This window comes from Bombus bifarius, unplaced genomic scaffold, assembly GCF_011952205.1.
Source record: "Bombus bifarius isolate JDL3187 unplaced genomic scaffold, Bbif_JDL3187 scf7180000008022, whole genome shotgun sequence".
NCBI classification, from domain to species: Eukaryota; Metazoa; Arthropoda; class Insecta; order Hymenoptera; family Apidae; genus Bombus; species Bombus bifarius.
In genome coordinates this window covers 180,511-206,468 of record NW_022884395.1, presented here as the reverse complement: position 1 = coordinate 206,468, position 25,958 = coordinate 180,511, and the positions used below count along the sequence as shown (strand labels likewise).

At 37.3% G+C, this 25,958-nt stretch overlaps 1 protein-coding gene across 3 annotated transcripts in view; it reads left to right on the top strand.

Moving 5' to 3' along the window:
* LOC117207120 (tyrosine-protein kinase Src64B) overlaps positions 1 to 25,958 on the top strand; it is an 86,866-nt gene that overhangs the window by 5,355 nt on the left and 55,553 nt on the right. The gene's annotated exons all lie outside the window — the stretch shown is intronic.

Below are 25,958 nucleotides of genomic sequence, written 5' to 3'. Positions count from 1 at the left end.
AAATACTATTGATACGACCAATATATGTATAATAGTTAGTATTATACTATTAACATACTATTAACATATTACGATAGTATAAAACGTAGAATATATATGTATACACAAAGAAACGGAGTAGTTAGAAACGAAATAACTTAATCAAACATTAGCTTAACTTATCGCGATCATTCAATTCATCATTCAAGTAAAAAGATAATCATTGTTACACCATTACGCGAGAGCTGTGATAAATTCGTCGTAGCGTACATAAAAGTAACATGATTTATTATTTTTATATCTTACACATAACTTTTTCATTTATATACGGAACACGGTTTTGCACTGATAACAAATAGTACAAAACTCTGATAAAATTGTCGATAAAAGCGTCTAATAAAATCGCGATTCCTCTTTCTCGGGTATAATATAAGCCAATCTATATCTAATATAATCACATCGATTTACTCGATACAGCCGAAAAGTTGGAAAGCTCGTTTGCATGCGGAATCTTTTATATCAACTTAACCATTGTATAGTGTTTCAACGTGGCTCGTTATAAATATAAGTTTCGTTGCTCGTTGGTTTATTCATGGTTGTTGCGCCGCTAGACGGAACTGCGTGTAAATCTAATCCACGTAGCACCTCCGGTCGACGCGGGTCGTGCAAACGCTTCCACTGGATTCGTGCCAGTTATCCGTCGAAAGTCGCGATTTAGAGGATGGGGACACATGGCCTCGAGTTTTCCTTCCTTGGAAACGGTCCTTTGTGCCCTTGGAGGCCTCGTCGACTTGGTTACAGTGGCATTTGTATCGCGGAAGTAGGCAATTCCACGTGTTTCCCTGGTCGAGCTGCTTGTAGTCGCGTTTTCAGATAAGGATACGGAATTTTGATTCAAATCTGTCCTCCTTTTTCACATTTTATTCCTTCGCTATGCTTGTTGTCGAGTATTTCTTCATCTATACAGAAAAAAGCGATAAATGGTCGAAGAGATGATATTAAAATTTTCTTTCTGTTTTCTATTTATGACCAGATAATGATAGGTAAAAATACAATATAAGAATTTTGAGTTTGATTATTCCTGTGAAAAGATTTGCGAATGTTACTGAAACACGAATAAATGTATTTACGTGCAAAATGTAAAATAGTAAAAATGTATATTTATATTTATGCAAATATCTTCGTTGAAAACATTAAAAAGGATGTACAACGTTCGTTTTTTTCTAACGAAAAATCTCTTCAAAACTGTAATCCTTGTGTTCTCGTTTGTTGTAAAAATATGTTGTTTATTCGTTTTAAATGGTAATAATAATAATAATAATAGGTATTTATATTTATGAAAGTACGAATAATTTTAACATTTTGAAATCTACTTTTCACGAATTAAAATAGGGACGCAGTCATATCAGTATAGCAGATCGTCGCCGGTTTAATCAGATGAGGTACGCTAGTCCGCCATAAAGGGGACAAACAACAAATTCAAATGGTTTCATACTTTAGTTGCTGGTATAATATATCACTCTACGTAGCTCCCTTCCATTTCTGAAATGAGATTTAATTTCCATTCTCATTAAGCGCGGGATGTACGATGGAATACAAAAAAATTGCGATTTAAGTGAGAACACGATGATACTTTGTACATGCCGTATACGTGAAACAGCTTCTTTCGTGCAAGCACGATATTTCATAGAAATTGGGTTCGAAAACGCCTGTCTACTACGTTTTTTTTTTCATACAGTTCAATTATGTTTATTACGTAGATACGTACTCGTGTCACAAGATGCGAATAATACTTTCGACAATAAAATTGGAAATTTCTGCAAGAAATTCTGCTATAAAATTGATAAAAAAAAAAGTTGGATAATTACAATATAACATTGTATTTATAACAAGATCGAAGATCTTGACACATGCGAGTTTACATTTTCGAAAATCAGACTGAACATCCCACAAGGACTTGTTTCGTAAAAGTAATAAAAGTATTGCATGCTTGAGCCATATCTTTATGTCATCTTTGTCTGCCATTTTGATCTATCTACGTTAAGTTAAAATTAGTAGTTGCTCCAGTTGCGTGACTTATTCTTATTCACGATGCGAGTAACATTTATAAACATAAAATTATATATTCTACAAGGAACTTTATCATGCAAATGATAAAGTAGCCAGATAGTTAGACTTATATATTTATGACAAACGTATTTCTTGTGTCTGCCACTTCTGTTTATCTACGTCAGAAACGAAACTCAAGATTAGAATAGAACATCTAACGCAAAAATATCTATTTAAATTCTATTCCCTTAATTACCACGACAAAGATACGAATTTGCATAAATATTCGCAATCTATTTATCACCATGAAAAATAAATCATCGTTACAGAGAAAAAAAGACCTTGTGAAAGAATGTATCTGATACATATATGGATAGATGTTTCACGCGTAATTTTTATTTTCCTCTTTACCCGTCGAATCACCCTGTTTTCCCGTTTGCACCCCCATATTTGCCCTGTTCCGTTTGTTCGTCGAGCACGCGGCATGGCGTGTTTGTCGAACGCAACATCGGGCATGTACAAAAGCGCGAGTTACGAGACGCGACAATTTCTTTTGTACAGGGCAAAATATGTATTCTCGAACAATTTCGTAGATAGACGGTCCACGGGCCACCGAATATCATTCCGCACGTTATTGACGCGGCTAGCTTTTCAATTATTCGCTCGGCCAATGGAGATGCTGAAACGCGAAGAATCGATTTATCGAGCGTCGAACGTGGCCAGTGCCCAATCATTCGATATAAAACAATATCTAGACTCGGTAATTCCACGTTAAATTGTGCCAGTTTCGATTAATTCTACGTTATCAATAGAATAGCTGTTTCTATAATTGTCATTTTAGTTCTTCTACTTAAATAGAAGAGTATAGAATGAAGAATCACGTATAGAAACATGTTATTCAATCGGGATTTCGATTCCTATAAAGGCAAAGAAATAACAGACTTGTAATTCGCAAACGATATTTGCGACGCTGTATTTGCTATATCGACGATGCTACGCAAGAGAATTTAGTGTTGCTGGTAATTCGTCAAATTTCGCTATCTATGTCGTATAGCTTCGATTATTCCAGAGGCAGCGTGAATTTATTCCAACAGACGATACATTTAATATTAAACGTTTATTATACTACAAAATATACGTTGGAGATGAAAGGACGTGGGGGCCTTTCTTTTGGAACGTTTGGGAAGGTCCCCAATACTCTAGTCCAGACTTTTTGTTATAGCTGTACCTAAGTAATAAAACTGAGAAATAGTTGTTTATGATCTAATTCGAGTATGGGTGTCCGAGATTTATGACAGTGAGCTTGGGCTTGAAGTGACATAACGAATCGTTGAAAGTAGCCACGGTCACGGAAGGGACGTGTACCTAACAGAGGTATGGAGTAATTATATAGCTCTCCTTAAAAACAAAGATTGACCCGAGGGGTACAGAGAGGTACAGCGAGGAGTATATAAGGGCAGTTCCACTTGAACTGAGATTCAGTCCGGTAAGTTCTACTTGTACAGTGGACAAGTACGTTGAGTGACACCAGAGTGGTGTATCAAATCGCATTCGTCATCCCTTTGACCGTGGATTCGTTATCGAACCTAAATTCATTGTCATCGATATCTCGATTATCCAATCGCCGCTATTACTTGTTAAACTCTGTAATAATCACATTTGTATCAATAAATATCATCTATAGTACGTAACAACGATGGGCCATTCACGTGAAGATTCGCTATACGCCCCCAACTCTAATGATAACCCGACATATAACATCAATATGTCCTGTACACGCAAAAATTAAGTTGGCTAGTAAGTTAGAAGGACATTTATCCTAATTATAATACGTATATGTAATATGCGTTTAACAACACGACAGATGTAAATTGTTCGAGGATTAAACCGTTTGGTGGCTGCAACGTCGGTCAAAGACAGGAGAAACGGGGCAATGAACAATGCGTCTAGGACGATTGCCGATGAAAAACCTTCGGGAAAATCGATCGTCGGTCCGTTCCCCGTGTTTTTTCCCTAGCCCTTAATCTCCAGGGGTTGTTCAGAGTCCCCTGTGAAGCTTCCTTCGAAACCATCCTTATTTTAGGTTCGCTCACCCTCGAAATAGTTAACGAGATTCATCGCGTCGAGCTTGACGGTAACTTTCTGAAAGATAAAAACAGAAACAAAACGAAAAATAGAAAGAAAATATAGAATAAAGTGTAGAATATTTGAGTTATTTGAGTGAAAGGAAGTAATTTGCCTTTTTAGATTCCTCAGGGTAGATCTGAAAATGAATTTGCCTCGTAACTCGTTAAACTTGATTATGAACAATTTTTATTCCCTCAAGAATTTCTGTTCTTTTTCGCAACCGATCAAATCGCTTCGTCTACCTAAGTAAATGCAATAATTGTTATTTCCTTCCATTTTTGTAATATTATGCAATGGATCGATTGTACGAATATTTTTGTCTTTCGCTATATGTTTAGTAATTTTGGTCATTTATTCCCATGTTCAACGCGAATGCGTTAAGCTTACTGAACGCTGGCTCTTATCATTGTTCTACGTAAAGTTGAAGATTGACTTTCAAGATGTCGAAGCTTAGGCGACTGAAATAACCACCCCATCTTGCAATAGCTCCTAAACTCGCATCACTCTCGCTTTCACAAATCGATACGCACTTTTACGCGCGCGTCACGCAGAGAAAACGCTTCCGTTCCGTTTCGTTCCGCTGTTGCTAGCTCATGCAAGTCTGCCTGATTTTCTTTCTCTCTTTCTCTCTCGTTTCCTGTGTATAAGCGGTGGCACAAAAAGCTTCGAGACCTCTTATCACATTTTCTTCCTTTCTTCTCGCTCTCTTCTCGCTCTCTTCTCTCCTCTTCACGGTGGGAAATAATGTTCTTTGACGCGAGCGCCTCGCGATTCCGCTTTCCTAACGAGAAACAAGGTGCACAGGAATTCCTTTGAGCCGTTTTATCGAAGGAAAAGGGACAGGTTCGCGTTTCTCTCACGGCTCGGTCGATCTCGTTGCTCGATATTCGTTTCCCGTGTTCCGCTGTATAAGAATCCCGGTGCTTCCATGCCGCGCCCGGACTGTTTACCTCAGAAATTTGATGAAAAGCCCTTTGACAGGCCAACGTTCCACCGCCTGTTCCGCCGCGTTTTCGAAACTTTTCCGAGGGACGTAATTGTTTTCTTTGCTAGACGCCATGCTTTACGCCCTCTCACGCTCCGCGGGAGCTATTCGAAAGTTCTGCGAATCTAGGACGACGTTTACAGCGTGTCAACTTAAATGATTGACTGATATTGTTATATTTTCAGCAAGTAGTTGGTAATAATTAGTAAGGCAAGAGCTTTTAATGAGATTGATCTACAGATGAAGCGTATTTTTCGTCTAACTAATCAATTTTAGTTTGCGAATATCAAAGTTAGATTGAAATATTGGCGTGAATTTTCTTGCTGCTCATTGGTAAAATTTGTGATATCCCTGTTCGTATTTCTTTTACCTAAAAATGCAGGTGCATTTTGTTTAAATTTGTGTTTATCACCTTTTAATAATCAATTTCAATTTGTATGTGCATTGTGTATCTGATTAGAAAAATCAAAATTAAGTTAAAATGTTGGTTTTGATTTCTTCTTGTATAGTAGTAAAATTTGTGATATCTTTGTTCTGCAGCGTTACCTAGAAATATGTATAATTTTTGCATATTTTTTCCACTCGTATGACTCGTACGTCACTCTATCAACATTACAACACGTCTACGTTTCACGGATCTAATTACGTCCTCACTACACGCGCAATTACCGATTCATTTGCGAAAACACTCTACGTTCGCCTAATATTTACAGTTACCTTACGCGGTATGAATAACATTAACCACCATTAATGGATACCGTGCTTGCTAATGTGGTCCAAGAACGTTTATGGTGGGCATACCAGGACAATCGAATGCACGCGTGCATACAAATGTATCAATGTGATCAAAAGCACTCCTTTTCACAACTAAATAAAAGCCTCTTAATGCAAAATGAAATTTATCATTTTAATATAGAATTCTTCGATATCAAATCAAAGCGAGAAATCACATATACCGATACGATCTTTTTCATATTTAGTTCAAACCAATTGTAAGATATTCTTTAACGTAGAAAAATATAATTGCGTGGAAAATGATGGAAAGAACGTTATCGTGTTTATAAAATGCACGTTATACTTCTTCGCTCTTAAACGATCCCACTCACAAGAAATTCAATTTCTAACAAATCTGAATTTCAATCAGAATTTCCCCTATTTTCATCCCCCCCCTTTTCCCCTTGTCATTCTCACACCAAAATTATTATTTTTCTTCGTCTTCGTTCGAAGAAAAACACCAACGAACGAAACAAAAAATGGAGCAAAAAATAAAAAAGAAAAGGAAGGAAAAACCATGCAAGATCGCTTGACCTACGGCTCGTCGTATCGTCGAGTGTTAAACCATGCGCGTTGCGCAAATAGGTTGCCGTGCTCATTAAGTATACGAGGTGGAAAAAGCGTTCCTGGCCCCAGTGGCGTCTATATATGCACGTTAGAGTTAGGGGACCTCCTCCCCCATCGGGGTAGTTGTACTATTGATTTTTTTCGCCCTGTCCCGTTGAATTATCGAGAGGCTCTCTCTCGTGGGCGATCCTGCTGGCACATTGTGCTGTCCTCGACACGAACCCATCATACAGAAAATCGTACGCGTGTTAAAGGAGAAAGCGATAAAGGAATCGTGTGATCCACGGTAACATCCGCGTACCGGTAACACGTTCGCGTCTCTACCTTTTATCCCTACTGTATATATATAAGAATTTAATCGTAAGACTGGTTTTATACGGATATTTCATCATTATAAGTATCTACTGGTTTTTGTGCGTGACTTCGTTCACGTGGACTACTAACGTAAGAAAAAATATTTAAGCGGATGAATTTTTCATGAATGGGATAGCCACATATTTTTTATACTAACAGTTAGGTTATTCTCCGGAGTAAACAATATTCAATTATAAAAAGGTTCGATCTCGGAATGTATACAACTCAGATGCCAGGCTATTTCTCAGCTTTTACAAAATGGATCGAGACGAAACATATCCTATTTTCTTTCGTGGACACTAAGCTATAGAAGAGAGAAAACCTCGCCAAAATCCGTTCGGTAGTTTTCACGCGATAACAATGCGAACAGACAAACATTTTCAAAATTAGATTTTTCGACTCTATAGCTTACGCGCTGCTTCTGGATGACCGTTTCATTTTTCTTCTCTTTGTTTTACTCGATATACAAACACTACTGTGTATGTATACAGATATAGATATAAGGTATGTTCGTAACTATTATACCGATGACGATGTACGCATATCTCTATCTAATCTGTATGTTTTTGTACATTAAAATTGTTCATAAATGCATAAACATCTGCAGCCTGTTAATAATATTGCAACTTATTGAATAATAGTTGAGAATGCTATATAGGGTGTCTTCTTCCGCTTCATTCCACTGAAGCAAAGACTAACAAGGAATATTTTTGATACGAGTTCTCCGATTCTTCTATTTGTGTAAGAAATACAATATAGATATTTATAGTTGTTTATAGCTATCTATTTATAATTGTTTTCCAATTAAGAAAGAACGGTCGTCACGAAGTTATCCTATTTTATAAATGGATATACTGCACCACGTATTTTCTTGTATTTTACTTCTAAACAAGCATCTCGCGCGGAACTGACCTAAGAACAAAGAGATACAGCTCTGTCTTCAGAGAATAAAATAACCACCCTTACTCCGAAAGGTCGAAGGAAACAGCTTTCATTTACACTCGATCCGTTTCGTAATAGTTCCGACGCGATACTTCCAATTAAACTGTCGGGCGATCGAGTGGGTGAGCGCACGCGGAAAATTAACGAATATTCACTGGCATTTTCCAGCGACGACGCCACCAATTACGATTATTGATTGAGAGCTGTCGCAGTTCTCTCACTCTCTGTAAAAGCATCGACGCGAGAGAAACTTGCAGTGTCTCCATCGGAAAGCTGTGAAATAATAATTCGCCAGGGATATTAAGTGTAATTGTTGTCCGTAAACTAAGAGAAAGGGGAGAGAGGTTTACCCCGTCGGTTGGAAAGAAGAGGAACGTTCTTCCCTATCTGTCGAGCAGAAGGATACCACCAACTTCCCCTGTCGTTTTCCACTTCTATCCACCGCTGTATGGTATTACGTCCAGCCGGGGTACAGTTTAACCGTAATAACGAGCGGACTCAGGCGGAGGTGTAGCACGGCGGCGTTAGATTAATCGAGCGAATCGCCCACGTATAGCGTATGGCACGTAGAACATTTCTCACCTGCCCTTTTTTCCTCGTGCCCTGTTCTCACTGTCTTTTTCTCACTCACCTTTCTGTCTTTGTCGCGTATATAGAGGCTGTTTCAAAAAGGTAGGGCAGATTTTAGGATCACGCGATAGTAGTAGTAATAAAATTAAAATCATGCGGTGTTAGTTTAAAAGAAGTGCGGTATTAATCGTACAATTACTGTACATTACTGTACATGTTAATATCTGTCGTGGTTACTTTCTTCGATCTAACCATCCACTCGATGAGTTGTGGATAGACGCGCAATAAAGTCATACGTTTTATGTTACACCAAACTCATAACTAGAATCATCTTATAACTCGGAAGTTAACGATATTCATCAACCTGTGTTTATTAGTCCTTTCGATAGGGGGCAACTGGATATTGTCATTTTAAATCCTGAAGGGCCATTTAAATATTAAATGACAGTGTTTTAAAAACATTTTCATCTGCATATAAATATTCGTATACGCTTCTGATATACAAACATTTTATACGAAGTTCTCATATACGAACGGTTTATACACAGGTATTATATATAGTTTTTACATTCAAATATATTTTCTATATGTCTTTTTAAGTCTATTTATTCGATGGATAAAAAAAGTCTCTGGACTTTAACTTTAATTTTCTGTAACATCCTGTATAGTCAGAGCAAGCCATGTGCGACAATACGAAGGACGAAACTAGTCGGATGGCGAGAAGTGAACGTTGTCGTCGTATTCTGTCGTCGAGGCTCGTTAGGCTTAGGTTTAACAAGTTGCAGCCGATTTGTCGATTGTGACGATTGCTACACAGTCGAGTACTGCTACTATATGGCTCGTATAAGTTATATACATATGTGGGGATTGGGGAAGGGCGATTGTTTATTTGCCGATGATGCGGTATATCCGTGAACTGTTGGTTTCTTTTATGGACCGGTATGTGATGCAGGAGTAGAATGAATAGATATAGAAGAGGTAGAGACGCATTGAAATTGTATTGAATGCAAATAATTGTATTGTATACGCTTAACGGTGTGTCGAACGTAATGGATGGCCTGCAGTAATTGAAATGTAGATATTCAGACCATTCAGGTTTATTTTTCACGTATAATACAGTTTTGGGTTCATCCTAAATATGATAATATGAGATTAATTATGATTAGAAAGTTTAATGTATTTTATTTTAGTTTTTTGTAATCGAGGATTTCTATTTCTATCAAATATCTTCCAATTCCTATTTTTTTCAGGTCTGTTTCAAACTTGAACAATATATAATCATCATATTCGAATCTCATAACAACAACTTAAAATATTTCGCATAACACACATAATACATTCATAAAACGTATCTACAAGTATTGCAATACTTCAGTATACATACATACGTAATCTGCCAGTCTATTCTGCATTATCGAGGATTCCAAATTAGAAATCATCGTGAATCTTCTTCAATTCCCTCCACTTGTCAACGTCTCTCTTATCGTGCATCGAGTTTCTACAAAATGTCCAAGGTTTTAATGAAATACCACGTTCTCAACCCTTTACATCCTCGTTTCTTGTTTACATTAAGCGCCTCTCCTTTATTCGTCCGTCTGGAGAATCGGTCGATATTCTAAATGCATTTTTCCAAGTGCGTCGACTCGTCCGACGATCAGCGTCGCAACAACTTGGAAATCTCGTTGGTCGAAAGGGGTTGGGTGGTTGAAAGAGGGTCGGTGGCGAGGGTCGACTCGCGATCCCGTGCTCGAAGAGTGGGTGCTTGACAGAGTCGAGTGAACGGTACAATTTCATCGACGGCTCGGGCAATAATCTCGTCGACAATGCGGCCGTTCCGCCGTCCGGAGCGAGTCAGCTGGCATCTTCGATCCGTTCTCGACTCGATTTCAGTTCGACAGTCGATGTTCTCGCTGCTTTCAACGTTCGTTTCGAAACGATCTTCCTCGCGCACGATTGGCCCGGAGTCGAGAAAGATTTCGATAATACGCCTCGCTAACACGATCGCGATTTCGCTCTTTTATCTATCCTATATGGTTTTACGAACACTGGAATTACCAAGGATCGTGAACATTTGTAGCAGAGAAACGAAACGATTTCGCGGTTTACGCAGCATTTCGTATTTTATTCCGACTGGCTGATGGTTAATAAGACGTTACCAAAAGCTTTATATATTTTTGAGACTAACATCTATACTGACGTATTTTTATTAAATTAACGTGTGAGACAAAAGACACGCTTTGTGCATTGAAACTGTCCAGTTCGACGTGCGACTACAGACAGTGAAAATGCAAATAGGTCTTATTTCTTCTGAACTGATGGGAAGAATTCTGACGTTCATGCAAGCGATAGTTTTTAGCAGCAGAATAGAATAAATAGTTTTTAATGTGCTGCTAAATGTATAGTATATAAACGATTAGAATTGTAAGACACATTATTGTTATATTTTTCGATAAGTAATTTAAACTACTGATTCTAGAGAAGAATAGTAAATTCTGCTGCTAATTATTAATTCGTCATTCGTATGTTCACGTTAATCAAATTTAAATATGGTTACCATGAATCGACCAAAGTGTTTGGATATTTCTGAACCCCAGAGTGTCTCGTCCATAACGTTGCGTCACGAGATACATACTTTATCACCAGATGTAAAAGGGTTAAGCGACGCACGATTAAGTTAGAATACAGCGAGAACAGAATAATTTATTATAATTTTAAACTCGCTATCTGTTGTGTCCAACTTTCATTGAGGTTATAAACGGAAACGCTAATTTGTTTCTTGGATAGTAGCGTAATCTCGTCGCCGATGGTCTCTAGTTTAGGTTTCCCTCGAAACTTCTCCGAGATAAAGAATTTATCGTCTTGTACAGTTCACAGATTTAATGTTGCTTTAACGAGTTGAATGTTTCGTGCTTTGCCGTATTTACTTTGTCACATACATAGAAGCGTACTAGGTGTTCCAGCAACCCTGTCATTACCCAGAAAAAAGAATCGAAATTGTCGTCACATTATTTATATTATCCACTATTTTTATTCTTTTTAATGAGCTACCATCGATCTTAAATCTCTTGAAACTGAAACTAAATTCCACGAAATCGACAAACGGTGCAGCAGGATCGTGATATCCGCATAATCAACTTTCAGTATCTTTCCTCTCAAAAACCAAAGTCGTCGTATGTGAAAATCTATATTTTTATAAGAACTCTTTCCCGCCATACCACGATCTCTGAGGCTCCCTGTACATTACACCATCTGGTACAATAACAAACAAAAATCCTGAAAAAGAATATTAAAAATAGGACACGTAGGTATGGTAAAAAAAATCGAAAAAGTCGTATTTCCTTCACGCTGCTGTCCGTATCACAAAAATTTGCCCGTCTACTCGAACGTAAATGCCCGCCACTCCGTTCAAATTTCCTCGTTTCGCGCGATTCAGTCCTCCGACACCCATTCATATTTCCTTCGTTTTCAAAGGCTCGCGTTTTTCCCGTTGAAAGCGTCACCGCGGCATTGCACCGCGTTAAATACTATAGAGTATAGGTATAGAGGATGGAACCACGCGCGACGCTTCAAGCTCACTACGACACGCTAGAAGCATTAGCCTGCGTCGGCGAGCATCGCCAGGCTGATGACACCTCATCACGCGATCCTTCTTTCACCGGTGCACGCACGTGCTCGATTCGGTGCCGGCGTGGCGCGGGTGCGGCGTTTCGCGCTATCAATCTTCGCTAAACATATGCTCCAAAAATCATACACGCCCCTTAAATGCGGAATTTCTTCCGAGTGCCAGGTGTTCGTATCACTGGCTCACGAGAATATTTCAACATCGACTGTTACGTCGCGTGAGATGGTCCGTGCGACGCCCTTCATTGTATGACCGTCAAATGCCACGCACCGTTATACACACCCTTAATAAACCTGAGGAACCACCATAAACAGAATTTTTTTAACGGAATCTTTAATCCTGCAAGTATTTTCGGTTTATGGCTGGTCCTTAGAACAGTCCTTAGGTTTATTATTCGCTCTTAAAAATCACGGAGATAGCTGGTTTTCCCATGAAAAATGTCACCCATGAGCCACGTTGGTAGGAGACTTCCTCCTCCCATCTTCATTCATAACGTTGGTCATAACCAATGGGCATCGCGGTTCGTTACCCTCATTTTCCTAACGAAAAGTGTGAGCAACGAATCCGCTTTCTTCATACAACAAACACGCCCACCCCGAGCTTTCCTCCGCGATAACACGAGAACGAACTTCACTCATTCTCTGGTTCTGTAGTTGAGCGACAACTACAGAACAGTCACCACATCTCTAGACTGGTTCCATGGTAACAGTCTAAGTCAGTTAAAAACAGTTCGAGGAACAGAAGGAGTTAGAAGTCAAGTCATCAGAGTCGTCAAGTCGAAGACAGTCAATCGACAGAGTAACATACAGTCAATCGAGTCAAAATCATTCATCACAGTCGCCAACACGAAACGAGTCTCAGGTCGTACTCATTTGTAGTTTGGCAGTCAACATACGCACAATTGTATCAAATATTGAAGTTATTGGATTGTTGAAAATATATATTATAACCTGTTAATATCAGCGTTATACTCATCTATCCTTATTATCTTAATCGAAATAAGGGATCGATCGATTCGTGGCGTCGATTATTCGAATCGTAACAGGAATTTACGACTCCCGCTGGCGCGCTTCTTCGAGATCGCGTCTCTCTGCGAACGGTCGAAACATCGACCATACAGAACTTATATTAGGTTGTCCGGAATGTTTCTTTCGTTTTATAAGGAAATAACAGACGCACAATGTTTTTTGTTTTATATTAGTTTATTGAATTATGCACGAATATAGTAATAGAAATAGATCATACCTAATTCAATAAAATAATATAAAACAAATTGTTGTTCATCTATTATCAGCTTATGAAACGAAAGAAACTTTTCGAACAACCTAATACGTATAAATTGTAGTATGTGTTGATATAAAACATTTTGAAATTTCATTAACATTCGAACGAGGGAAGATAGCCACGATTATATTGGACAAATTCAGTAAAAAGTTACGTAGCATATAATTACGTAAATATTGTTTTTGATATTAGTTTCTCGTTGATTTATACATTTTGGAAATTTCCGGATACCTATGAGAGATGGTGTTCAAAATTCCAATAGTGACTTTGTTCTTCATTGGAATATTACGAGATCATAATATTATTTAATAGAATAAAGCGTTTAGATTATTATGAACCGCAGAATATTAAGACAACATAAAATTCATTTTGGAGAGTTAATATGTAACGAAAAAATTAATATCTCCGAGTATCGTTCGGATATTATGAAGGAATTTTTTTAAGCAACCCTCAGCTTGTTTATAAACAACATTCTTGTAAACTGATAGATACAGGCATTCGTACTTAATGCTCGATTACAAGTTTTTTTTATTTATTTATTTAAATTTTACAATTTGCCCAGTAGGACATTTGGTAAAATATTATAGCTCAGTGGTATAATAATATAACATGTGGGTGGCTACCCCCAGCGGGGTACCATCTTCGTGTTTGTTAGCTTATGTCCTTTGTGAGATCTGTTGGGTGTTTCCTCGATTAGAAGTAATACTTGAAATGTATTAACAACTCGTCGAATCTTGCAAACGAAAATTGCGTACGACGTGCCATTATGTCGCCTGTATGCAGCTTGTATGATGGAAGGGATAGTATACAACAGCAATTTCACTATGGACGATTGTAATAAGCACGTTGACAATGGGCCCAGGATACGGACTGGCCCAGCTGGCCCTTCGATTTTTACCGCTTGTTTGCCACTTTCGTGCACACGCAGTCTGTATTACCAGTATAGCGCAAGGATACAGGGACACGAGGAACACTGTATACCCTGTCCCTCTCTCCTTCTTTTTACTCGACTGGTAACACATGTTGCATGGAGTGTGTCCTATTGTCTCGTGTCCGTGGTCTCTCTCATACTCTCGTGCCGCATACCGAGTAACGGACGGGCAAATGAAGGATTTTTGATCATATGCCTTGTCTGGCCACAAGGGATTTTCGATGGACCGACACGTTTCTTTCTTCCCTTCTTTGGCTTCGATATGCTGCGCTCGAAATTATCCTCGTCCAACTGGTGTAGTTATTTGTGTGAATATTTGGTGGAAATTCGTTGTATTTATACAGGCAGATGTTATAGCGAATATTTATAATATGCTTACCTATAACCAACAAATAACAAATGCGTTTGTAATTGTTTTTTCTTTAAGAATCGATCGAAGAAAATTATTTTTCAAGTTTACCGTATAATATATAATTGTATTAAGTACTTACAATCAATCCTTGTATGCAAAGTATTTCTTTTATAGTATTAATTTAAGTATTATATGAACGAAAGTTCATAATGAACGTTTAAATTATTTTTTATAAATATTCGGTGAAGATCGATTAAGAAATTCTCCGGAATATCTTCGGAATATTAAATATTACTCGACATCATCTCGCTAGGTTTTCCAAGTAAACAGTCGTTTGAACTTCAAATGACAATAAACGCTATTACCAAAGCAAAGAAACACAGATGATTCAAATGCTCGGGTAAACAGAAATATTTCATACACAAAAGCGAACTCGTCGTTAATCACTTCGAAGCACAATAATTTCCTTCTTTTCCAATATACTGTATTTACATTATCCGTTTTAACGTGTAGTATAATGTGATTATAGAATGATTCACGCCAAAGACATTTTTGTCTCTGACGTAACAGTGAACGGGAAAGGTAAGCAAAACGTTGGTGAGATAAGATTGATGAAAAATCACGATATGTACTTCCGATACGAGGTCGTTTATATCATTTCGAATTTGCATATTTTTCTTAATCGATTTGTCGATAATTATCTCTCTTTCTCTCTCTGTGGCAAGGTCTGCGACCCAGTTGCAAATGAAACGAGGAAAGCGGTTGTAGACCTGCGTGCTTAAGAGACGGGAAGACAGGATTAAAAGGAACGGGGTTGAAAGGGAAAAGGGTAGACGTCCAATGGTATTTGCGAATTGCGATATCGTGTAATATCAAGGTGGTGAACAAATTGCGAGATAGGGAAACAAAGGACGAAGGAAATAGCCGGTGTAATGCAGACGAGTTAATAATGGAAAAATTCTTCGACCGATTTACTTTCCCGTAGAGCACATTGCACGTTACCATTGCCCAATATGATAAGGATGACGAAGTGATTGCGATTTTCTTGGCGGCGGAAGCTATCGAAATGAAATGTAACTTAACGTTAGAATTGTCGATTTTGAGCGAACGAAGTGGCTGTGTAATTTATAATTTTTCGTGGGAATTTTATACAGATAGATGAGGTTCTTGAATAGGTTAAAAATAGTATACACTTCGAATTGTTTATATTATTTACTTTTCTTTTACTATTATTCTTTATTTTATAAAGTTATATAAATAAGAAATCTAACTAAGTATTTTTTTTACACACACCATATAAGTGAAGGAAAAGGTAGATTGAGAATGCTGAAACGTCAGCGACCGGAAAAGCCAGGGAAATAAATAAAACATGATCTTCGAAGGGACAAGCGTTGTAGTTTGCCTTCTATTGGTAGAATGGAGGGATCTTGGCACGTTTCAAGGATGATAAGTGTACCTACAACGTTTAATGATATTGCTACTTTTGTATTCTATACTCGCTCATGATGAAGCTCTATCGATGAGAATATGTACCTTCAAGTTGAATGTTGTTAGATATTAATGGTATATATCAGAAAATATTATGGACTAGGATTACCTAATGAATAAGAGATTTAGGATTGTGCAAACGAATACGTGGACTGGAAGCAGAAAGCTCGAAAATTTATGCAGAGAAACGTTGAATACGAGAATCCTTGGATTTTTTGTTACTTTTTTACTTCGAGGTGCAAAGGTTGTCGTTTTCGTTCTTTTAACGAATGTTTCTTCTTTTTTCTTTCACATCATCCCCACCGGTAAATGCGACTATTAAAAGTTTCAAACTGCTCGCGTTTTAAAGTGTAAAACTATGAAACTTCTTGTTAAGTAGTATATTTAAGTTTCATCGGCTGGTTTTACGCGTGAAAAATGGAAATAGACGTTTGTGGCGAACATTCGGATTACAACTGGCCATAAGAATGAACAATAACTCTTCTTTATGAGGAAAGAATAAAAATATTATTTCCGCCGGCATTACCATGAAATAAAACTTACGTAACTATTATGAAGGTAGTTTTTCAAAATTAGCGAAAAATTTAAGAAAATATAGATATTGTATCAGGCTTGTGCATGTTAAATATAATCTCTCCTTCTTTAGTAAGTGTAATTTCTTGGAAATTACAGAATTTTCAGATTAATTTTTATACCTATATTTTTTCATCTTCTTTAAATGAAAATTTCATTAAAATTATTTTATTTTTTGCAAGTAAACAATTGTTTGCTACACTTTCATTAAAAAAAAATCAACTATCAACAACGAGATTCGAGGGATTTTTCATTCAGGTGTTTCAATGAAAACTTTAAACAAACATTTCGTTGCAACGCAACAATACGATTATAAAACCTTCGAGAGTCTTCAGAAACAATTTAAGGAAACTATAACTGTTTATAACCAAGGACAGTCGAATGACAGGAAATTTTGTGGAATTGCTATATCTTTCTTCTTCCTTTAAACCGAGCCTACTTTCTTGTTTTATTGATCAGGCCTCAAGGCCTTTCGCTAGCTGATGTGACCGGTATGCAGAGATTACATTTTTGGCTTCTTCGAAACACACACTCGCCAAGCACTTTTTCTCTCCGTCTTCTCCATCTCGAGAAAATACGAAATCAGAAAATTCGAGTGTCCACTGTCGGCAACTTGCCTAATTTCAAACATCGTTCTATCGTCAGTCCGAATCAGTCTATCGCCAGAACTTCGTCAAGTAGCCACTCGTTTCTTCTACAAGTCTACAAGCCTAATTTGGTCCTTTCCTGAACGTTTTAAAGAGACTCGATCGCGTTAAGTTGCTCTACGAGGCAGTCGAGTAAAAGTTCGCACGAACGATCTCTCGCGCTGCAACATATTTTCTATTAGACCAACCTGACATCACGAATTTCGAATATCACGTTGAATTTTTCATAGGAACTTCTTCGGGAAACTGTATACATAAATGGTACCGTTACGCAATTAAATTGTTTCTTATCATGTTCATTGCTAACACTCTACCTATATTTGAAGCGCAATCAACGTGGAGTTAAGCGTATCGCATTTTCATCGTGGCTTTAAAAGCCAATCGGTCGCGAACAGGATCGTTTTCACGGGCTTTCGCAGAGGCGTTCGATGATTTTATGAGGAGTCGTATCGTTCGTGCAACACGTGTCGACGACACGTTTTCAACCTCTCCTCCGTGCATTTACCTTCGCCATGGATTATTATTTCTGGCCTATCTGCGCGAGTTACTTCGACGTCGACGATGTGTGCAGGTCGTTACTCCATTTTTTCAACCGCTTTAATCGCGTTATTTGCATACGGGCTTACACGAACATGCCCAACTTATTAATTCTTTTTTGCCAAGGGTTTCTTTTTTAAACGAACCTTCATCATCGAGAGAAATCGATTTTTTTTTTTAAATATATTTGCAGCTATAAACAGTTTCAGCGGAGTTTATAAAGAGTTTGGTGAAAATTTCATTCTCTATACATATTCCCGTTTTAACAGCTTTGATCAAAATAATAAACCCGTAAAAATGGTGCGTTAGACCTTTTATTTTTGCAATTATTATTATTATATTCGATCTACATACCAATCTCGTTCTCTAATTATTGCTCATCGATAAAGCCATTAGATTTATTCACCGCACGAAATTATAAATCCTCGAACTACAAGTTCTGAATACAACCAGTCGTGTGTTCGATGCTACGAGTCCATCTCATTATCAAACAAATGAGCTTAGCACCTCTATCAATTTCTCCAGGCATAGACAAAGTATCTGTCAATTCTACCAATCAATTTAACTACCCTTCTCACTATAATCTCTATGCGTAAGCTTCTTAGGAACGATCGTGACTTTCTTCACTTCTATGAACCAAAAGTCTCTACCATACAATAGCAACTTCTACAATAACTTCTGATTACCTAGGCTTCTAACAAATCCCTCTAATGAATTCTACGCACGAAACCACGTGTTCTTTAAGCACAGGATTTTAGAAAACCAGTTACATGCCTTCAAGAGTTGATTCTGTTGTAAAGGTTTACTCAGGCTTTAGTTTGGTCAAGTTGTTCGAATTGGAATAATTTCACTTCGAGTTTGTGTTTATACAAGTAAAGTTGAGTGACTTGGTGTCATTCGAATTTAAGTAATTTGATTTTCCGCAAGGAATACTAAAACGACGAAGGAGTTGAACATGTAGAATTTGCTAAAGTGTCTGTAATAATAAGAGAAATTATGAGTGAATTGCTCAATTTAAAAAGGGGACAATATTATTGAGGATCGTTCGAGTTTTAAGAAAGCAAGTGTTCTTTCTGTGTGAATTTTTTTCAACAATATTTATATAAATTTGACAAAAATCAGTTTCGTATCAGAAAATCAAGCAATCGATCGATAAATCAGATTTTTGCGAATCAACTGAAACAAACTAGTTTGCATTACGATTGCCAAAGTAACTTGGCTGATCTGAGATTTCAGTGAACGTTCGCAAACGTGGTACGTACCACGTGTCCTTTATGAATGCATGGAAGATTCGATCCTATTGTAAGGTGAGCAAAGCGGAACAACGCGTATATGCACACCGGGATGTACACCGGGTGGTCCGATGGATTATTCATGCTGACGATAAACAGTGCATACGTGAGAACATACGGGCGGAATGGAACGTACGAAGATGATAATATGACAATGAAAAATTTTCGAGAATTACAAATTCTTATATTTACAGAACTGTAGGATTCAATAAACTTTCATGAGATTCGATAATATAAATAGTACAAAATCGTTGCTCATTTGTAACTTTTAACTTGTTGGGATGCAGTGGTACCATTTTTGTTGCACTATAGCACAAAATAGTTTACGCTACGATGATTGAAATATGCACTGAACAATTTGCAGCTTTTGAAATCTTTCCAGCTGTATATAGACACACACATACGGTATATTGAATCACCCACAAGAAATTAAAAATGAGTGATTTACATAAGTTCGTGTCTCGTTCAAAACAACTATTTTGAAGATATTTTAGACACTATTACGAAGATATTTTCCAATGTTAGAAAAATATAGTGACCGAAAGAATACAGCAGGGTTGAAGAGGATTGATAATGCAAACGCTTCGTTGAAGATTCTGATAAACGAAGGTAAACATTTTGTTCGTATTTTATTCGACTGAAGATATTAGAAAACTCTAGTTGGAAGCTTTAGATCGAAAATAAGTAAAAGAATGTAACAGGATTAAAAGCTAAAGGAGCTTAGCGATTCAAATACATTACTGAAAATCCGCCGAAACAAAAAAATTGTTTGCCATTAGTCAGTTATTATAATATAATATCAAGGAGGCCTGGTGATTTCTGGGACCAATTTGAGGCGCATCTGGCGACCACGTGCTCCACGAATTTTACCCCTGGCGAAGTTGTGCGTTCTTTCAATTGAACACGGGGCAGTTCGTTAATGGTCGGCCGTATATCCGAGCCAGGAATACGTCCAGACTTCTTCCTTTTCTGATCCATGAGGCAGGTCGCACGTGTTTATCAGGGCCATTGGACAAAACGTGTCTCGAATTCGCTGATCATCCCTAATACATTGTTGCACGATCGCCTGCTAGTCTGGCGAAGAATTCTCTCGGAGAGGAAGTTTCCAATAGATTATTATGGTACGACCGATAATTGTGGGGATTTTGGGAAATTGCGTTGGCTTTTTTTTTGCGAAATTTTTAACAAACAGTTTGATACAGTTTTTAGGGGCCGTGAAATGTATTTCTGTTATCGTGTAGTGGAGATGAGATAAAAGTCTTTGGCTGTAATGTACGATATGTTTACTTATTAACGATTTGCGTCATGAAATTTTAAAAAATTCTAAAAAATTTATTTCCTGCCGGTCGTTGTATTTTGAACATGATTTATTATATTGTTTTCTATTCGTAATAATATCTTTTGTTAAAATACTATTGATCTTGTATAATTGTATTGTATTTTTTATAATTTTATAATGTAAAATTACAAAACGTTCGTGCGTTTAATATTTTACACGTGGCGGTAAAGAGCATAGTGACGTGCGTATATGCTACAGCAAAAGAAGTTACGATATAGGAAGGAAACACTTAGGACTCTTTTCTTGTTAAAAACATTAAGAAGGTGAAAATTGCTTTAACGCGTTTCCTCTTTATCTAACGTCCTCGTTTATTCGATTACTAATTGTAGGACCAAGTAATCGTTACGTGATTAATCGGGGAATAAAACGTTTGCAATTACCATAAGCTGTTGTTATTTTCGTCGTCTCTTTATACACTGTCGATATATTCTATCCATCGCAAACATCGTGATAAAAATTAGTTATATCCTAGTTACTCGTTAAATGCAAGTAGCTAAAACACTTTTTACTGTAATTAATCAGTTTCTACAATAGAATCAGGAAATAATAGCTCGTTGCGTAACTACGTTATTTAACGAAAAATATACGCGAAAGGAGTATTGCAAAAGAATCGGAGAATTTTCGAAAGTTCGATTTTTATCTGCAGAGTCGAGGAGAATTGTGTGACTACGAGAAAATTCCATTCTTGATACTTTTCGATTGGTTGCCTATTCGAGTTTAGATGTTTATGTTAAATCGTCTATGTATACATAAGAACACACAGTCATAACTTAGAGAGAATTCGTAGGATTTAGATGTTAGATGAAATAGAAAACGAAGAGTTTATTATCTAATCTTAGAGCTAACTCCAGCTGAGACCACTTAAAAATATACCGTTCGTATTTCTTTTCTTCTTCCTTCCCTTCTGTTTTCTTGTGTCCTATAAGACTTAGGATAAAAGGAAAAACAGATTAAAGGATTTCTTCGAGGATTAACGGTGGTGAGAAAATTAAAACACAATTTCACGGAAGATGCTCCATTATATTGATTACTTTCAAATCGATAAGGTTTCATTGCTGTTGATTAAACAAATACGACGATGTGAATGGTTCGTTTAATTATTTATCGAATTAAATTGTGTCGATGAGCTTTTTCTTTATCGAGGAAATCAACGCAAGGAGATTATTTGCATTATTTATATCGAACATTCTTCTTTAGGAAATAAGACAAGAATCATTATATCATACGTTATTTTCTCAAATTGTTAGATTGATTTCACAGGAATGAAGAAGAGAAATTACAAATCGAAGTACACATGTTCTTTTTCAAGCGCCAATTTTGTTTTAATTAATCGAACATTTGTTCAACTTTCATACATTAAGCTGTCGAGAAAATACTTTTAATTCTACGTGGATTTTAATGAACTATACTTTATCGAGCATCATATTCAGTTTAAACAAAGAGATACTATTGATGTTGTATTTTAATTTCATTTGTATATGTTTGATTGCAACCATAAATTAAGAGAATCCATTACCAGAAATAAGAACTACAGTCTGAAATTACAGTCTGAACGTGAGTAATTAACTGTATGAAGCCATAGACGATATAAATCGATATGAATCAGCAAATTAACGATATACGATATTTCTTTCGATATTTCGAAAATGTAAAATACTTTGAAAAATATAAAAATATACACATTGAGATGCATCTGTAAAAATCTTTCAAAATATACAACATATAAATCGTTAACGCATTTGTAAAGAATAATAAAACGCGTCGCTAATTGAATAAATTCCATACAACAGCAAACGATCTTCGACGCTTTTCTGAAGAAACTCGAACGACCCTATTATCCAACTCGATACCTCTGTATATTATAAATATATGCATTCGTGGAAAATCGTGATAATCCCGCTCAAGACCGATAGAGACGTAAAGGGTGTTACTATGTTGCCGGTGTCTATTAATGTCGCGGGCCTATTTCCTCCGGATATATCTTGTTGCCGTGCGAAAATTCGTCTCCCCCCGGGGAATGGATATCGATCGATCGTGTGTCCCAAAGAGTCGAAAGCGGCGGGACAGACGGAGAACAGCACAGTTGCGAGGCGCGCTAATGCGCGCGAGAGGAGGACAGAGTCACCGATCCTCCGCCTTCGCGTTGCTTTCATCGTAGCAACAGAGGGTGGAAACGAGACGAAGAAAGAAAAGAGCGAACGAACGGTTGGATGGCTCGTTTATTAAAGTTTTCGAGCACGAAACCCTGCTGAACGGCAACCAGTTGAATACACGTAAAAATGTTAAACACGATCCCAGCGGGACTGAGGGAAAAAGAAGGAAAGAAAAAATAATAAGGGGTAAAGAGGGGACAGAAAGAGAAGAAGGGAGATAAAGAAAGGGTAGAGAGATTACACGGAGACTAGATAATAAAACGGGAAGACGGAAACTCGGCCGTCCTCCGCTTTTTACCGCGCCATTTTTCCCGTTCTTTCAACAACTTTCCACGGTCCCGGTATGCATCGCGCAGGAACTTTGTGCCACCAGCCAGAAAATAGGGAGCAAATAGACGAGCAAGCGGGATAAACTATAGGGAAGTGTTTCGTGCTTGCTGGCAACTGGATGTTGCACTCGCTCGGTCGATGCGTATCCCGGCGTCGCTTGTGCATCCGCTCTGATGCTTGTTTACGAAAAATATTGGACAACTTGCGCGAGGAACTACAGGCGAATATGGATTTGTCAGCAGGATCGTGCAAATGTTTCGGTCAGATTGGTGAGAACCTTTGAATTCGGGTTAAAACGTGATTTATGAAAATACTGCTGGGTGCTTGAAATTTTGCCTTTGGATGATACAATGTAGAGGCATATGAATCAACGGAACATTTGTATCGGGAGAGACTCGTATTATTGTACCTTGGAATACCAACGTTGTTTTGGTTTGCTAGGTTCAAAGGTAAATGAACTCCGGACAAAATATTATCGCTGTTATTTGTAATCGTCAACCGGAGTTACGTTTGGACTTTTTGTAATAACACTTGTCGATACAAATAGACGAACGTGCTCTCTAGGACAGTCATAATAACGAGTCATAATAACGAGTCATTATAGCGAGCCATACAGTCGAATAGTGAACGTAGAGTCGAACAGTAGCATTGAACGAGCGACGATTACGGCTGGTATACATTACCTCTGTACTTGTACTTGCAGTGATTTTAATATACACTATTGCAATTTTATCACTCGTCTCTTTAATAAATAAACCAACGCGTTTGATGTACACCTCGACAAGTTTGGAGATTCTTTGGTTTTATGTAATTTATATATCATCGGTGATTATCTATCGTTTTAATTATTGTTACCGATATGCTATTGTTATATTTGTTACTAGCAATCAGTAGATAACGTTTACGTAACAATTTAGAAGATATACGTTTCATTAGTATACAGGATATAACATATTACAAAGATATGATTCATAGGGTGATTTAATAATTCTGATGACACATAAGTATATGCTTTTTTACATCTTCTAACTGTTTGATTCCTCGATACTCTTAAATCTACATTTCCTCTGTATGTCCTATCTATCTGGCGAGAAAGGAAGAAAGGAAGTTTCATTCGATTCGATTCGATTCGATTCGATTCTACCAGTCGAATCAGCTCTGCCATAGCACGGCAAGGGTGGGAAATTAAACACGAGGGTTATACTATCCGTTTTTAATCGCGCGCCGTTAGTTTTGTTTCCTTTTCCGCCGGGTAGTGCACGGAAATTGAAGCATATGGGTTTCGTGTCTGGTTTGTATTACACGGCTCGTTTCCTTTTCTTTTTCACCCCTATATACGAGCGATACGATTGTTTGTATTCTGGAAACAAGACATCGATTATACTGCTGGAAAAAATCCTAAGACGTTTTGACTTCAATCTATTGGAAACGTTCCTATTTCCTTTCTAATTACAGTATTTTTTATTCCTTTACTTTTTACTATTGATTTTCCGAGTGCCATGCTTTCATTTCTAGCTTGTTTGCAATTTATTTTTAATTTTCCCCTTCTGCTCTCAATTATTTATAAGATTTCTATTTGTCATTTCTATTTAACGTTCTGCTACCGTTGCATTAAAGAAAATTACTAAATCGATAGATTTCTAAGATAATACGCGCAAGTACAATGCACTTACGTATATAACATTCTATTTCATAATACTAAACGCATATATATGTAGGCATCGTGGAAACGAGTGAATTTAATTAGATGGATATTTATGTTCGCATATAAGTCGAATAATATTATGGGGATAGAAAGACAAACATTTATTCATTCGGAATCATTTTTTCAGAACCAATTGCATTATCAATATCGCACGTATTTAATGATTAAAGCAATTTTTTTTAAACTTCGTGCGATCATCTTGCAATGATAAACGTCGATAAGGATAGTAATATGTAGCACGCTGTGCGTGGTCGTTAATCGATTCCCATTACGTCAGGATCTCATCGATTTATCGTTCCCGTGATGCTCGGTGGTTTTCGCCGGAATTCGAACTAATAATGCGACCGAAAACAATATCGAGAATCGTAATTACGGCGAAACGCGTACGCGTTCGCCTCGACTCTGTTCGAATATTCTGTATATGGCAGGTTATTCGTTATCGAGCATGCGGTTTGCGACCTGTGCACCTACCTTGTATACATTGTACGCGTACAATCGAAATAATACACGTGCTTGTCGTGAATTTATTTTCAAGAAAATGTTCATTGTACGTATCGCAAAATCAAAGATATAATGCGCACATTCATCGATTAATTACAAGCCACCTGGCTGAATATTTCGTTTAATTAGCGTAAGATTGCGGTTGAATATTTCAATCTCTTGTATTTGAGAAACTTGAATCACTCGCTCCTTTAATCACTGGTCAATTGGAAATTTTTATTCGCGAGGAAAAGTCCTTTAGGGAAAGTAAATGGTTTTTCAATTAATCTGCTGAAATATTCGATAAACAAAATTAAAAGATTCCTGTATTCCATAAAAGTTATGAAATAAAACTTATAAGATATTCGAAATCGCATTCGAAGTCTGCGTTAAAAAATAAGAGTGTATGCGAATACTTCTTCTAACCACTATAATAGTAACGAAAAAAAGAAGAGAAAAAAGGAAAAAGGGAAGAATGAAACATTTGTCGTGTAATTAGCGGAAAAACGCAAAAACCCTTGATATCTGGATAACATGGAATTGTAGCAAAAGCAGAGTATTTTTATCCTGGAAACACACCATTGGAGTGTTCTAAAAAATTCATAGCTCTTCCACTGACAATAAGCAATAGGAGAAACCTGACGCTCGGGCTGGTAGTATAGTACGGCGAGCAACGATCGTTCTCCAGCGCGATATTGAGCGCACAGGCATTATACGGAATGAAATAAAAGCCGAGCGTATTGTCTAGTTAGATCGTTAGTTAGTAATGAAAATAACACAACCGTTACATAGTTAAGACTTCTGTGAACGGGTGTTTAACTTGGTGTGTGTGGAACACACGCAACAAGAGGGGCGAAACCAGGTTCGAACCGGGAACA